Genomic DNA, 12,553 nt, shown 5'->3' with positions numbered 1-12,553 from the left:
GTCTATGGACTTTTCCTTTAGGAAGCCATCCAAACCTTTTTTAAACTCCGCTAAGCTAACTGCCTTTACCACATTCTCTGGCAACGAATTCCAGAGTTTAATTACACGTTGAGTGAAGAAACATTTTTTCGTTTTAAATTTACTACATTGTAACTTCATCGCATGCCCCCTAGTCCTAGTATTTTTGGAAAGCGTAAACAGACGCTTCACATCTACCTGTTCAACTCCACTCATTATTTTATAAGACATCTATCATATCTCCTCTCAGCCACCTTTTCTCCAAGCTGAAGAGCCCTAGCCACTTTAGCCTTTTCTCATCGGGAAGTCATCCCCATCCCCTTTATCATTCTCATCGCCCTTCTCTGTACCTTTTCTAATTCCACCATATCTTTTTTGAGATGCAGCGACCAGAATTGAACACAATGATCTAAAAATAGGAACAAATGAAGTGACCAAAATTGCAGACAACACAATTATTCAAAGCTGTCAAAACACAAAAAGGATTATAAGAAACTGCAAGAGGATCTCAGGAGAATAGGCATTCAAATGAAAGATTAAATTTAATGTGAGCAAAATGAAATTTGATCTTATCTGTTAAATTCCCTTTCTTTGAAATCTGCTGGACAACACAAGACCTGGTTTATATCCCCTTATGGTACTTCTACTATGTAGGTACAAAATGACATAACAAATCATATAAAATTATTGTGAAGGTGTTCAGAAAACCCTTGTGACTAAGATAAAATTAGTCCTTACCTGATCATTTTCTTTCCATTAGTCCCAACAGATCAATCCAGAAATGATAAGGAGGTACTGAGAGGGCTCCAAATCCACTCTCAACAGGGTTTACTACTTAACTGAGGACAGAAGAAAAAAACTGGGCAAGTGGAGAAGTACCTTGTAGCCTCTTCAGGAGTGATTTAGCGACAACCAACCAATCATCAAGGTAAAGGTGAACTAGAATACCCTCCAACCTGAAAGTTGCAGCCACTACTACCATGAAGTTGGAGAAAGGTTGAGGAACTATAGCGAGACCGAAAGCAAATCTCGAGACAGATAAAAGCTTGCACAAGACTGCAAAGAGCAGAAACTGCTTGGACGAATTGGGACTGGAAGACCGGAAACTCCCCTGAATGCCGAATGATTATGATGGAATGAAGATTTTCCATTAAAAAAAAAAAAAGAGGAAATCTTGAGAGCTCAGTTGTCCACCCTGAGAACTAAGGGATCTAAAGGACCCTTCCTTTTTCGGAACGGCGAAGTAACCAGAGTAGCGCCCTGTTCCAATATCTACCAGAGTTACTGTGCCAACCGTTGAAGGATGAGAAGCTTGTGGAAAACAGCCCTGACAGCTTCCACTTTGAGACACGGATAACAGCGAGACTCCAGGAGAGTATCTGGCAACTTCGTCGCAAACTCAAATGCACTTTGCTTCTGTCTTCTCCAAACCAGCAGAGTGAAGAAAACAAAGCTGGAATCACTAACGAAAGCAAAGACTAGTGAGAAGGGAGTGTCAACAGGATTAAGCATTACAAGAGAAAGCTCTTGGCTGGTTTCTATGAATACTGTGGAGAAACCAAAGGGCTTTGAAAGTCAGTGACATGCAGAAAGGAAGAAGAATTGCAAATCCATAAGAAAAGGGAAAACCGTGATATCAGTTATGGAAATAGCGCTAATTATGGCCTTGTCCCAGCGCTATAGACTTCTGCCTAGAGCGTGCCACATGCAAGCGTGTGAAAGGTGCTTTAACTGTCATTTTCCAAAAAAAAAAAAAAAAAAGCCAAAATATGGGAGGAGCACGGGGAGACCATGGACATGGCCTGAGAATGGCAAAGACAAATCAAACTCGGGTATCCATATAAAGTTATATAAATGGTATAAAGAGAGGAGAAAAGGAGATTTATTTTTTACCTACGAACTGGCAAGAGAGTGGGTTTGCACTAGTAAGCCTATCATAAATGTGCCTATATGCCATGCTGAGCACCAAGCTCACCCTAAACTGAAGCACCAAGGTACAGAATTGCCCCTTTTGTGGTATTCTATGTTCTGAGTCCAAGAGACTGACATCCATGAGAGTCTAGTGGGAGGGGAAGTGAAAGAATTTTCCAGAACAGGCATGCATCAACAGCTAGAAGATATGGAATCTGCCTAGGAACTTCTCCAGATAGCAGACTATTCTGAATCAAAACCATGGACTCAGCGTTCCCAGAAAATTCTTTGATCTGCGAACAATTATCACCTCATAGAAAAGGCATAACAGGGTCTTTACCAAGATAACAGGGTGTGAATCAGACACAGGGTCACCCACCAGGACCCAGAGAACCATGGAGCCCACAGAGTTAAAAATAAAACCCTCAGCAGTAGAACAAAATAAAGCAGAGGGAGCAGGGATAATAAGGCTACTACAGCAGCCAAACAAATTCAGCAGGACAAAAATACCTGCCTATAATATGTAGAGCGCTGCACACATCCTGTAACACTATAGAAATAATTAGTAATAAGGAATTCATCCCTCCGGACGGTACTACTGGAGAAGATAAGGGCTGAGAAGAAAAACTCCTAACAATGCAACCGTGAAAGAAACTGGCCGCTCTGCCTCGGCAGGACTTTCTCTAAAAATGGCGGTGTTTCCCGCCGAAACTGAAACCGCAGCTGTCAGAGCTTCCTCAACAGCAAGAAGAGAAACCCGCGGCATTTCAAAGAGAACTGCCAAATCGGCAGAGCGCGAAGTCGACTAAAAGCTGCATAAATTACTTTTTTTTTTTTAATTGACACTGAAGCACCTCAGACTCTCTGCCCTAGCAGAGACCGGCTCCCCCTCCCCCGCCCCCCCAAATGCAGAGACTCTCCCTGCAAGGAAAAACAACCAACCAGCTGCGAACCCAAGAAAAAGGGAAGGCTGCTGAAGGGAGACAAAATAGAGCTGCTTTGCTTGTTTTTTTTCCTTTCTTTCTTTCTTTCCAATGCAGAGTCAGTGTGGCTGTCTCTCCGGGCTCTCAGGACACCCTTCCTGTGAAGGGGCTGAGGCAGTGCCAATTAAACTTCAGTCACTCTAAGGTAGCAGCAGTAAATCAAACATTTGGGAGGAGTTTTTTTTTTTTTCCAAAACTAGAAAGAAATGTGGCTACTGGAGGGGCATATGCCAGCCATTACCCACCCGTGGCTAGGCCCATGTTGCACAGGGCGATACTATAGGTTGGTAGGAAAACCCTAATCTACATAACACACCAATAACCTCAAAGGGAACAGGACACTATCATCCAGAAGCGGAGCCAGTTTGAAGGTGCGAGGGGAGCAAGAGCAGCGCGAGAGCAGACCTCCGTCGGTGCCGGCGTGTTTTAAATGCAACGTGTTCAGTAAAAAAAATAGTCGCCGGCGGAAGTCCGTTTGGGGGAGCAGCCGCTCCCCTGCCACCCCCCCCTAGCAACGCCACTGCTATCATCCCCCTAAAATCCGATATCTGGAATGATACTAGTGAAAAAGATGGTCCTAAGAAACAAGATGGCAAACGATCCGCAAAATCCAACATGGAGACAAACAAAGCAGATCAATCAGTGATATGGTTCAAAACTTTATTTTCAGAGATTCGCGAATCTCTGAAAATAAAGTTTTGAACCATATCACTGATTGATGTGCTTTGTTTGTCTCCATGATACTAGTGAAGAAAGATGATCTTTTATACCTTATACTAGCCTATAAACCACTTTTTTATGCATTGGCAGGAAAAGTGGCATAGAAATTGTAATATTTATTTATTACATTTGTATCTCACGCTTTCCCGCTCATCGCAGGCTCAATGCGGCTTACATAGTAACAAGAGAATACAATCTGTAGTATCTGAATCAACAAAGGAGGTATATTATATGGTAGGACAAATGAACAAGGGTAAATGGGATAAAAGAGGTATGACAGAAAGGATAGGGATAGGTAAGGACGTGGAACGATGAAGAAGAGGTAAGGGAAGAGCATGGAGGGTAAGAAGATTGGTAGGAGGTAATTTCTGATAATAAGAAACAGCATAAGGAGTGTCAAGTGAAATGTAAAGCGCTGATAAGGAAAGCTAAGAGGGACTTCGAAAAGAAAAATTGCGTTGGAGGCAAAAACGTAGTAAAATTTTTTTTTAGGTATATTAAAAGCAGAAAGCCAGTAAAAGAATCGGTTGGACCGCTAGATGACCGAGGAGTAAAAGGGGCGATCAGGGAAGACAAAGCCGTAGTGGAGAGATTAAATTAATTCTTTGCTTCGGTCTTCACCGAGCAAGACTTGGGTGAGATATCGGTGCCAGAAATGGTATTCAAAGCTGACGAGTCAGAGAAACTGAATGAATTCTCTATAAACCTGGAGGATGTAATGGGGCAGTTCTACAAATTGAAGAGTAGCAAATCTCCTGGATCGGATGGTATTCATCCCAGTAATAAATCACAAAAGAATGTAACTATATGAATACCACAAACAACCAGCTCAATCATATTAACATTATAATTGACGGCAGATAAAGACCTGAACGGTCCATCCAGTCTGCCCAACAAGATAAACTCATTTTACATGGTATGTGCTACTTTATATGTATACTTGAGTTTGATTTGTCTCTGCCTTTCTCAGGGCACAGACCGTAAAAGTCTGCCCAACACTGTTCCTGTACTAAAAGTTCTGAAGCTAACGTTGAAGCCCCTTAAAATTTACACTCCAGCCCATCCATATCTATTCAGCCACGATCAGGGCGCAGACCACAGAAGTCCGCCCAGCATTGGTTTTACTCTCCAATTACCAATCTCCGCTAAGATTCCTACTACTACTACTATTTAGCATTTCTATAGCGCTACAAGGCGTACGCAGCGCTGCACAAACATAGAAGAAAGACAGTCCCAGCTCAAAGAGCTTACAATCTAATAGACAAAAAATAAATAAAGTAAGCAAATCAAATCAATTAATGTGAACGGGAAGGAAGAGAGGAGGGTAGGTGGAGGCGAGTGGTTACAAGTGGTTACGAGTCAAAAGCAATGTTAAAGAGGTGGGCTTTCAGTCTAGATTTAAAGGTGGCCAAGGATGGGGCAAGACGTAGGGGCTCAGGAAGTTTATTCCAGGTGTAGGGTGCAGCGAGACAGAAGGCGCGAAGTCTGGAGTTGGCAGTAGTGGAGAAGGGAACAGATAAGAAGGATTTATCCATGGAGCGGAGTGCACAGGAAGGGGTGTAGGGAAGGACAAGTGTGGCGAGATACTGGGGAGCAGCAGAGTGAGTACATTTATAGGTTAGTAGAAGAAGTTTGAACAGGATGCGAAAACAGATAGGGAGCCAGTGAAGGGTCTTGAGGAGAAGGGTAGTATGAGTAAAGCGACCCTGGCGGAAGACGAGACGTGCAGCAGAGTTTTGAACCGACTGGAGAGGGGAGAGGTGACTAAGTGGGAGGCCAGCAAGAAGCAGATTGCAGTAGTCTAAACAAGAGGTGACAAGGGTGTGGATGAGGGTTTTGGTAGAGTGCTCGGAAAGAAAGGGGCGGATTTTACGGATGTTGTAAAGAAAGAAACGACAGGTCTTGGCAATCTGCTGGATATGAGCAGAGAAGGAGAGAGAAGAGTCAAAGATGACCCCAAGGTTTCGAGCTGAGGAGACAGGGAGAATGAGAGAGCCATCAACAGAAATAGAAAACGGGGGGAGCGGGGAGGTGGGTTTGGGGGGGGAAATGAGAAGCTCGGTTTTGGACATATTTAATTTCAGGTGGCGTTGAGACATCCAGACAGCAATGTCAGACAATCACGCTGAAACTTTGGTTTGGATGCAAGGTGAGATATCAGGGGTAGAAAGGTAGATTTGGGAGTCATCAGCATAGAGATGGTAGGAAAAGCCATTGGATGAGATTAATGAACCAAGGGAAGAAGTGTAGATAGAAAAGAGGAGGGGACCAAGAACAGAACCCTGAGGTACGCCGACAGGCAGAGGGATAGAAGTAGAAGAGGATCCACCAGAGTGAACACTAAAGGTGCGGAGGGAGAGGTAGGAAGAGAACCAGGAAAGGACAGAGCCCTGGAATCCAAGTGAGGACAGGGTATCGAGAAGTATGCTGTGATCGACAGTGTCAAAAGCAGCGGAAAGATCAAGAAGAATGAGGATGGAATATTGACCTCTGGATTTAGCCAGTAATAGGTCATTGGAGACTTTAGTAAGCGCAGTTTCAGTTGAGTGGAGAGGGCGAAAACCAGATTGTAGTGGGTCAAGAATAGCATGTGAGGAGAGAAAATCAAGGCAGCGGCGGTGAACAGCACGGTCAAGTAATTTGGAGAGAAAAGGAAGGAGGGAGATGGGTCGGTAATTAGAGGGACAAGTAGGGTCCAGTGAAGGCTTCTTAAGGAGAGGTGTGACCACAGCATGTTTAAAGGCAGCAGGGACAGTCGCAGTGGAAAGTGAGAGGTTGAGAATGTGACAGATAAAAGGAATAAGAGCAGGAGAGATGGCATTAAGAAGGTGGGTGGGAATGGGATCAGAGGAACAGGTGGTACATTTTGAGGAAGAAAGGAGAAGTGTAGTTTCCTCAATAGTAACTTCAGGAAAGGAGGAAAGGGAATGAGGGGAAGGAGAGAGAGGGGAATGGACTAGTGGAGGGGGAGGTGGTGAGGTAGAGAAAGCAAGGTTTATCTTTTGAACCTTGTTGTGAAAGAATTCAGCAAGGGTCTGAGGAGATAATGAAGGGGGAGTTGGGGGAGGGGGCACCTTGAGGAGAGAGTTCAATGTGGTGAAGAGAAGTCGAGGATTAGAGCCAAGAGAGTTGGTCAGTTGGATATAATAATCCTGTTTGGCACGTAAAAGAGCAGATTGGAAGGAGGTCAGCATGAACTTAAAGTGTAAGAAATCAGCAAGGGCCCGAGATTTCCGCCAGAGGCGTTCGGCAGAGCGGGTACAGGAACGTAGGTAACGGATATTAGAAGTCAGCCAAGGTTGGGGTTTTGTACGCCTTACAGGGCAGGTCATCAAAGGTGCAAGAGTGTCTAAGGCAGAGGATAGAGTATTGTTGTAAGAAGAAACAGCCTCGTTGACAGACGTGGATGGTGCCACAGTAGAGAGGAGGTTTGAAACATGGGAGGATAGAGATGAACGGTCAATATCGTGAAGATTCCTAGATAAATTAGATAAGATAGGACGGGACTGGGAGGGAGGAGATTTAAGTGTGAAAGTTATAAGATGGTGATCAGAGGAGGGAAGATCAGAGGCAAGGAAACTAGAGGGTGAACAGTTGGAGGAGAAGATGAGATCAAGACAGTGACCATTTTGATGAGTGGGGGAGGTGGAGCATAGTTGGAGATTAAAGGAGGACGTTAAAGCGAGTAACTTGGAAATATAAGAGTTAGAAGGATCATTAGCAGGAATATTAAAGTCACCAAGGATGAGAAAGGGGGAGGAAGGATCATGGAAGAAGGCAAGCCAGGCGTCAAAGTCACTGAGAAAGGATGAAAGGGACTTATCAGGGGGACGATAAATGACCGCTATTCGAAGAGGCAGAGGAGAGAAAAGGCGGATAGAGTGGACTTTAAAGGAGGAAAAACAGTGAGATTGAGGTGGAAGAAGGGGTTGAAATCTGGAGGAGGGAGAGAGAAGTAGTCCAACACCGGGGCGCCCCCACGGCCAGCAGGGCGAGGAGTATGTGAAAATAGATAACCGCCATGGCACAGGGCTGCAACTGAAGCAGAGTCATCAGGGCAGAGCCAGGTTTCTGTTATGGCGAGCAGATGGAGGTGACGTGAGATAAAGAGGTCCTGGATATAGGCGAGTTTGTTACAGATAGAGCGGGCATTCCATAGGGCGCAAGAGAAGGGCAGAGAAGAGGAGGGGAGTAGAGAAACAGAGATGAGGTTAGAGAGGTCGCGGTGAGATCTGTAGAGTTGGGATAATAGTTGGTGAGGGGGGCCAGGATTGAGATTGATGTCACCGGCTGAGAGTAAGAGAAGGAGTAAAAGAGAGCGGAGGAGAGTAGGAGAGGTGTGGCCACGAAGGCGTCGAAGGCGAGAGGTATTTAGGTGGAATGGGGAAGGCAAAATGGACGGAAGAAAGAGGCGGAGATTAAAAGCCAAGAGGGAGGAAGAGGGTAGGAGAGAAGGTGAGGTGATGAAGTCGATGGATGGGCAGTGAGTTCCTGTAGCGGAGAGAGGTAGGGGTGAGGGAAAAGATTAGGAAGGGACAGGGCTAGGAAGAGAATGTGAATAGGGGCCATAAATGACTGAGGTACTTTAGCAACTGGGAAGAAGATTAGATGTAAAGAGAAAAATACCCTGCGCCGTTAGGCGCGCGACACCTAGAGCGGAGGCCCTGAGTGGATCGGAGTGGACCTGGGTGTCACCCCAGAGAAGGCTGTAAGGATATGCAGATGAGCTGCAAGTCGTCCACAGTACCTGAAAGGCAGCCGGTGGTAGAGCTGGGCACCTCTCAGCTGAGGAAAGGCTTATCAGGGGTTAGGCCGAAGCCAGCATTCCTCCCCCTGAGGGTCGCCATGGATCCATTCCTTCTAAACAGAATTCCTTTGTGTTTACCACACCCATGTTTGAATTCCATTACCGTTTTCATCACCACCACCTCAGTTAACATACCCCCAAATAGATCTGTATTCAGCTAGTATACCGCACCCCTCCCCAACACACACGTATTCTGCTAATACATCCCCCCCACACACACACACGTATTCTGCTAATACATCCCCCCCACACACACACACGTATTCTGCTAATACATCCCCCCCACACACACACATATTCTGCTAATACTCTCCAAATACGTACTTGGCTGGTAATAACCCCCACCCCACATGTATTCTGCTAATACTCTCGAAATATATTTGTACTTGGCTGGTATTACCCCCCACCCACCTACCTACTTGCACTCTGCTAAAACATCACACACACATATCCGGTGACATATTTAAACAAGATGTGTCAGTGGCGTACACACCCCTATCAGACCTGGCCTTGTCCCCACATTAAAATCCTGTCAAGATCACATCTCCAGATATTGATATTCCTGGAAGCCATTGGCGGGACATCAACTTCTTGAGAATATAAACAACCCAGTACAGACAGTTCCATAAATGCAAAATTAAGGCCGAGTCACAGCGCAACTGTAGACATATTCTTCAAACTACGGGACAACCAAGACATACTAAAACAAACGTAGAAAGAACAGCAAACTACAAAGACTTACTCTTGAATTCCCTTGATGCTGTCACTCACAGGCAAAAACTGCAGCTGTCAGGAATTCTAAAGTGGCAGCGCGTGTATGCATGAATAAATAAATAAAACATTCCAAAAACATGTGGCATTACCTTCTCTCTCCCTATCACTGCCCTTACAGCCTAAACTACAAAACTTCCCGCCGGTGACACAGCTAAACCAAAACGCACCCACGAGGAAATAAGTAGTGGAACGTTTAAACAACGTTTTGTAAAAAGGAAGAAAAGGGTCGCGCAGACTCTCACCTGTGCGTTGAGAACCGCCACTGCCAGCTGAGCTTAGGCCCCGGGCCCCCCGCTTCCTTCTGCTCCCACCACACCTCCCTCTCGCGACGTTGCACGTTCCAGTTCTTCAATCTTACAGCGAGGAACTGGGATCCTGTTAGTTTCGTTTTCCTTCTTCGGCCTCTGGCTGTTCAGTTGCTTAACAGACTGGAGAAAACCGGCGGAATCGAAAGTGAAACGCCAGCTGAGCTAGAATGTTTGTTAATAACAACAATGGGAATTATCGTTATTACATGGGATAAAGTAGTGTACTTTCCTTCTTAGTCCATTTAACTGCATAGAAATAAAGGCTTGTAAGAAAAAAAATTATATTATTAAAATTAGTGGCTTTGCTTACTGTAGCAGGGCAGCTAAACCAGCCGGGCATGTTCATTAAAAAAAAAAAAATTACGAAACTAAAAAGATCAAGTATCAAACTTAATTAAATCCATTCAATAAAGAAGCGGATAAGGTATCTAACCAGAAAATATTTTCTTTGTAATACTTCAGCAGAGCGAGTAAAAAAAAATATGTATTAGCAAATGTTATCCATCAAAAGACACAATTTATTCTTATGGACCCTGCTGCAAGTAACATGATAATATTTAGTAAAAGACCCCCTTAAGCATGCGGGAAAGGCTCCTGACGACTTAAACCACATTTAGGCCAGATGCACTAAACTTAACAAGCCAGCAACTGGTTTTTAAACTAGTTCTAGCTAGTTTAGCGCACTAGTAGTAAACTGGGACACGCACAAAAGGGTTCTCCGAGCCATTTTCCTGTCACTGTAGCAGCTAACGAAAACTGGATGCAAAGTTATTATAATGAACTAATTTCTGCTTTCTGTATGGGAGCCGTCTGTAGCATGCGTAGAGCAGCCACACATAGCGATTGACTGTTCTGCGCATGCTCAGCTCACTGACTTGCATCCCCCATATCACATGCAAATGAGCTGGGTCGCAAAAAGCAACAAGCAGCGCATTTGCATACGATTTTCTTTGTGAATCCCTCTGTGTTTCTAAATTGGTAAATTTTTACCAATTTGGAAACGCAGACGGATCCTTAATGGGACCTTTGTACATCTAGTCCTTAGTGGGATAGCAGAGAAGAATGCTTCTGCCCCGCAACTACCTCTTGACCACCTGTGATTTGAAAGATAGACATTGGGGGCAAGGTTTCCAGGTGGAAAATTTTTTTCCCACCCAAACCAGCCTAAATCCAGCCCAAAACCCACCCAAACTCAAACCCCGCCTCTGACACCCCCGCCATCAACCCCGCCCCCACCGTCATCGGCCCCGCCCAGAATGTCACTAACCCCGCCCAAAACGTCACTAACCCCACCCCCCGCGGCAAAAAAAAACCGCCTGAAAACCGCCCAAAAGAAAAAAAAGAAGCCCAAAAAACCGCAACCCGCCGCGGGCAAAAATTTCCTGCGGCGGGTCGCGGAAAACCACCCAATTGGGCAGTAAAACCGCCCACCTGGCAACACTGATTGGGGGGGGGGGGGATCATACAGGGGTTGGGGTGGGGCCAGGCTGGGATAGGGAGGGATGATTGCATCATGTGGAGGGTGGGGTCAGGAGGGTAATACTTTTTCTCAGGTGACTAGTGGACTGACCACACCTCCCTGACCCCATAAGCTTGGATCTGTATCACTGCTCCCCTCCCCCCTCAACATCACAACTTTAGTCTTGGTAGTCTAACAACCCCTCCCCCTCCTGACCCAACTCAACACAACCTGACCCCATAAGTCCTGGTAGTCTAGCAGCCCCTGTTCCCCAACATAAATGCATTCCTGGTAGTCTAGAGGATCCCCTCCCTGAACCCCTTCCCAACCCTCACCACTCACCTCACTGAGTGAAAAGGCAAGGGGAAAGCCCACTTGTTCCTGCGTCTGACAGTGCTGTTATTCAAAAAGGTGGCACCTGACCCTAGCAGTGTATTCCAATGCATCACTAGGGGTGTCTACAAAATAAGGCACCATTTTGAATGACAGAAACACCAGAGGCAGGAGCAAGTAGGTGTACTCATTGAGGTGGGTGGCAGGGGTCTAGGGAGGGGAGGGAGTGCAGCAGACTTACCAGAGATTTCCTTTTTTTGACAGAGGCAGAAGGGTCACAACAAGGGAAGCACACTAGACTACTAGGGCTTATTTGTGAGATCAGGGGAGGGGGGTCAAGTTGGGTTTAAGAGAGGGAAGGGGGTCCAATTACTCAGGATGTCGAGGGATTTTTATTTTTAATGTCCTCCATTCCTGCCACTGCATGAGCCATTCCCTACGCATGCACTAACAGGAAAAAGCAAGAAACAAACCAAGGAGAACACACTCTGCAGAATACAAGAAATGAACAAAAAGCAGCAAACTGGATGATGGTTGGCAGAAGGTCTTTATTGCAATGAAAATGACCTGACAGGAAAGGGGAAATTTTACCAATGAGCTGCAGATTACTGTGGTGGTGGGCATTGTTTTTCTTCTGACAGCACATACTTTTTAAGGTGGTAGTAAATTGTATGCTCATTACTTACCGCAGAAAGGTGGTCAACCTTTCCAGGAAGCTCACTTTAAAGGATGTGTGCTCTGCCATCAGCACACAGTTCTAACATGTGGAGGGGCATTTTCGAAAGGGATGTCCAAGTTTTGATTTGGACATCCTCGCAAAACGTCCCGATCCAGGGGTGGGGAAACCCATATTTTCAAAACAAGATGGACGCCCATCTTTCATTTTGAAAATACCGTCAGGGACGTCCAAATCCTTAAATTTGGTCATCCCTAGATTTGGTCGTCCCTAGACATGGACGTTTCTGATTTTCAGCAATAATCGAAACCAAGGACGTCCATCTCAGAAAATGCAAGCCATTTAGTCATGGGAGGAGCCAGCATTTGTAGTGCACTGGTCCCCCTGACATGCCAGGACACCAACCGGGCACCCTAGGGGGTACTGCGGTGGACTTCCTAAATTGCTCCCAGGTACATAGCTCCCTTACCTTGTGTGCTGAGCCCCCCAAAACCCACAACTGTACACCACTACCATAACCCTTACGGGTGAACGGGGGGGGAGCACCTAGATGTGGGTACAGTG

General features: G+C 45.6%; 1 protein-coding gene across 1 annotated transcript in view; it reads right to left on the bottom strand.

Moving 5' to 3' along the window:
- EIF2AK2 (eukaryotic translation initiation factor 2 alpha kinase 2) overlaps positions 1-9,521 on the bottom strand; it is a 219,104-nt gene extending 209,583 nt beyond the window's left edge. The window contains exon 1 of the mRNA XM_030196395.1: positions 9,456-9,521. The gene's annotated coding sequence lies outside the window, so the exon portion shown is untranslated. The remainder of the gene's footprint in view (positions 1-9,455) is intronic.
- Between the last annotated feature and the right edge of the window lie 3,032 nt (positions 9,522-12,553).

This window comes from Microcaecilia unicolor, chromosome 3 (genome assembly GCF_901765095.1).
Source record: "Microcaecilia unicolor chromosome 3, aMicUni1.1, whole genome shotgun sequence".
NCBI lineage: Eukaryota > Metazoa > Chordata > Amphibia > Gymnophiona > Siphonopidae > Microcaecilia > Microcaecilia unicolor.
Note: the sequence above shows the minus strand (reverse complement) of the source record. Positions and strands in the feature narration are given on the sequence as shown.